Source organism: Pteropus alecto, unplaced genomic scaffold (assembly GCF_000325575.1).
Source record: "Pteropus alecto unplaced genomic scaffold, ASM32557v1 scaffold131, whole genome shotgun sequence".
Lineage (NCBI taxonomy): Eukaryota > Metazoa > Chordata > Mammalia > Chiroptera > Pteropodidae > Pteropus > Pteropus alecto.
Genome location: NW_006434709.1, coordinates 12534357 through 12539168, shown reverse-complemented (window position 1 = coordinate 12539168; position 4812 = coordinate 12534357).

Sequence of the window (4812 nt, the reverse complement as noted above, 5' to 3'; positions counted from 1 at the left end):
CAGTTAGATCAACCCTTCCCTGGCAGTTTCTACCCCAGAACCTGGCAGAACAAAATGCAATAAAGGCTAGCAAGCTTCTAAATGTTCCATTTTGGGGGCTAGATCAAAGCAAAGCACTTCCACAGTGGCTCACAGTGGAAGCATGTTTTGGAGGCATCCATCAGTAATATCTACCACCACCGGAGGTTCCCGTTTCTCCTAGGATTCCCAGCTATTCCCAACTTCACACAATGGCTGTGTTCTCTGGCTCTGGACTTAGAATCAGGTAACAAAGCTAAAATCCAATGCACTTCCATTGAGTATTGTCAGGAAAATGGTTCTTGGTGAAAAAGATAAGCTGTTTCAAGAGCTGTTTGTGTTACCTGACACAACACAGATACAATGAGATAAACCTCTGCCTTGTTCATGCAGTATGATTACTTATGTCTGGCATCATCAATGAATAAACCCATCACCTGGATATATGTTGCAGTGATTTGAAGCTAACTAATTAAAGCGCCATATTATCCTACATTTAAATAATTTTGAAAAATTTTGAAAAATTTTCTCAACTGCACAGCACTCCTCTGCCTTCTAAAATAGCATATACTAAACATGAATTAATATTTTCAAAAGAAAGCGATCTTGAATATGTTTTGCAGGTGGTGAGACATTCCAAACAAAGAGGATAAAAAACCTGAACAATAGGCTGTAGCAAGCTTGTTCCTTTTCTACTTCCTTCCTATCTTTATTGAGTGCTAACTCTAGGTTAGGAAGTTGTCCTTGTCTTCTTGGAGTTTAGAGTCTAAAAGAGGGAGAAGGCATCAAAGTAAAGAAGAGAAAAACATTATAAGGTCTATAATTGGAGATAAGACCTCTTTCCTCTTTTGCTCCTTTCTTCCCTGATTTTTCTGCTGTGTGTGCGTGTGTGCGTGTATGTGTGTGTGTGTGTGTGTGTGTGTGTGTGTACACATATACACACAGTTAACTCTTGGACAACATGGATTTGAATGCACGGTCCATTTATACATGGATTTTTTTTCAACAAATATGTACAGTACCATAAATAGGTTTTCACTTCCTTATGACTTTAACAACATTTTCTTTCCTTTAGCTTACTTTATTATAAGAATGCAGTATATAACACATATAACAAAATTTGCGTTAATTGGCTATTTATGTTATCACTAAGGCTTCTGGTCAACAGTAGGCTATTAGTAAAGTTTTGGAGGAGTCAAAAGTTATACTTGGATTTTCAGTTGTGGGAGAGTGGTTGGCTCCTCTAACCCCCATGTTGTCCAAGGGTCAACTGTGAATATATACACATACATACATACACATATATGTATATGTGTGTGTTTATATACATGTGTGTGTGTGTATATATATATATGTATTTATGTATGTATCAAATACTTACAAAGATACATACAGAACCAGGTTAAAAAGGAAGAAATTGGGAGGGAGAAATTTGAAAGTAAGAAAATTATGAAGTCAGATTAATCAACAAATTATTTCCTTAAGTCTGGTCTAAATAGCTGAATGTGGGCCACAAGTTTAGATCTGACTTCCCAGCAGCCAGTGCAAAGAAGAATACACAACCAATTGCATAATTCACAGCATCCATAAAATTAAAACTTGATTGGCCGAGAAATCACATGGATTAGGCATTATATATATAAGGCATTGTGGGACATACTTAGCAATGTCCTCCATAGCATCTCTCATTGCACCAAAATGCTCTGTAGGGCATGACAGAAATCTGTAGGGTTGAAGAAAACAGAAAAGAGAATATTAAATTCTTGTTGGTGCTAACCTTTCTGCTAGGATTGGGCTGGGTTAGTCTGAGCCTCCACCTTTATAATTTCCTTTAGTTCAATATTCTGTTTTAAGTGCTAAGCTAGAGACATGCACTGGAGGTTATGGAAGTGGAGAGGGATACTCACCTGTGACTGCACCGAAGAAGCGCAGGCCGATGCTAGGGACCTGGAGATGATGCCTGCGGAAGGATCCAGAGGGAGCTGTCCAGGGGAAAAGGCAGGAAGGCCTTCTATCCGTGAGACAATAACTTCGATTGGGCACAGAAGTATGGAGAGTGCTGACAGGGAGTAATGGGTAGTTTGGCACTGAAAAAGTATAAAATATGAGGCCAGGTATGGTGGGAGGTGGAGCTGAAGAAGTAAGCAAGGGCCAGACTGTGCCTGTCTTATGTGCTCTCCTAAGGAATGTGGCTTTGCTCTGCAGAAAGATACTGACATGCCCCTGAAGGGGAACTGAATCTGCTAACTATTGCATTAATGCACAATAACTCTCCCCAAAACTCAGTGGCTTAAACAACAATCACATATTCTTGTGCACAGATCTGTGAGTCTGTGAGGGGAAGGAGGTTACACTTCAGGGTGCAGGTCCTCAGGTTACCTAGGGTAGCCCCGAGTGGGGCCCAGCCTGAAAGAGCAGCAGCCACCCAAGATTAGCTCATCTCTAGTGAAGTGTGGAAGTAGAGGAGGGTGAGAAGACAGACAGAAATCTGTGGAGGCCTCATCAGAGAAGGGATATGCCCTCAGGAATACCTATATTCCATTAGCAAAGCAAGTCCTGTGGCCAAGCACAATGTTATCAGGGAGGGGAGATAAACTCTGCCCCCTCAGTGGGAGCTACTGCAGAGTCACATGCCAGAGAGTGGTGTGAATTATACAGGGAAGTTTGTGAAGAATTATGAGCAAAGATTCTGTCTACCTTGGGGGCGAAATAGTTGGACTTGACATTTTTAGATAGTACACTTGAGTAGTTGCATGGAAAGCGGATTTGAGAGAGGTGATACTGGAGTCAGAAGGATCAGTCAGGAGGGTCAGGTGAGACCTAGTGAGAATCAGGCTGGGCAATAGTGAGCTGTAATGGGACAGTTAGTTCAAAACAACATATGAGATAAAACCATCAGGACTAATGACTTAGAGTCATTTATGGCTGGTTTTAAGATACCTCCATTTATTGTACAGAGTCCACTGCTAAGGTTTGCATATGAAAAGGCTAGTTGCCCATCCAATCAATATCTGTTTTCTTATTTCTTGTTAAAACAACTCCAGTTTCACTTGTGGCATTAATATACTCAACTAAAAAAAATTTTCCTAGCTTCCTTTGCAGCTGGGAGGTGGTCATATGGTAAGCCTTGGATATAAATGAGATTTACTAGGTCTAATTACCAGAAACGATTTCTACAGGGGCATGTGCTCTTTTACCATTTGCTCCTCCTATCTTCTTCCTGCCTCAAATGTAAATGAAAGTCTGGAGGTCCAGCAGCCATTGTGTGGCCAGGAGGCAATCATGCTAAGGATGGCTGAGTGGAGCAAAACACTAAATCTTTGAAATTGTAAAGACGCCATACCAGCTCTCAAATGCCTATCTTTAGAATATCAGTTATGTGAGAGGAAATAAATGCCCTCTTTAAGTGACTGTTTTTCAAGTTTGTATTTAATAGCCAAATGAAGTTTCTGATACCACACATGGCCTTAGCAATATAAAACAGTATTCATTCAATAATTATCCCGAATCAATGACCAAAATTAGAAACATTAAAACTTCATCAAGGTGATCTAGCTTAAATTAAGCAGATTCTAGTATATATAAATTTGCAGAGCAATTTTTCTTTGATTTCCTTCTTCCTTGCCCTCCCAACACAAGTCTAATTTCTTCTGTCAGCCATCTATCTGCTTTGTAATATATGCTTAGGTGTTAACTGATCTGAGAGAGTTAGCAGTGAAGGGGGCTGACTGTTTTGTTTTAGAATAGAACTCTTGAAGAACAAACCTGTGACAGAGGAAAAAAAAAACAAAACAGATGTAGAGATTCCTATTTCCAGATAAGGGGATACCTTACCTGGTAATACTGGTAATCCAGATACTGGTAATCAAAAACTTGCATTTCTGTAGGTACCTTGATAAAGCACTTCATATATATTATCTCTTTAGCTGCTTGAGGCTAGATGATTTATTTGAGGATAACTAACAAGTGACAGAGACAAGACTCACATTTTACTGGCTTATATTTTCTCTTCCTGTGCCAAAAGTGGTCTTAGGAACTGTGTTGAAGAGAGCCCTCTGTGTACATGACAGAAGGACATAAGGAGAGGTGTCAAAGAAATATCACACTGGGCACAGTTACACAGGAAAGGAAGACTTTAAGTCTATAGCAATAGGGGAGAAAGGGAGAAAGAGAGAGAGAGAGAGAGAGAGTGTGTGTGTGTGCGAGAGAGAGAGAGAGAGAGAGAGAGAGAGAGAACTCTATTGACATAAAAAGACAGGAGGATTTTTAAGCTCTGAGATGGGCTACTGGGAAAGTACTGGAAAACGGTGGGAGGAGGAGTTGGTTAATGTGTTTAGGCCATCTGCGTTTGCTAATCAGCACTCATTGAAGTTAGGCTTCCACTATCCCATACAGACTGGGGCTATATCTTCGTTGAGGATTTCATTCCAAAGAGATGGCTTCCTGGGACCTGAGAAACATTCCTGGGTGGTAAAATTGATGAGAAACTGGGAGCTGATTTATATCTCAAGAGAGTAGAGAAATAATTTATGATGGATAGTTTTCTAAAGTAAATGCTCTAAGAAAAGGGTGGTGGGGAAGAAACCTCTAAAGTTTAGTCAATCTGAGGGGAACTTTAAGGCCATTGAGGTCAGAGGGCAGCGCTACTTTTCCCTGCTCTCCAGGAAGCCAGGTCTCAGAAGTTCCCAAGTGATCACCTCTTAACAGGTGGCAGCTTTAGCATGGGACACGTGCCGACAAACTGGTGGGGGGACTCTGATTTAGATCTTCATCCAGGTGGAGATGATTTCCTCT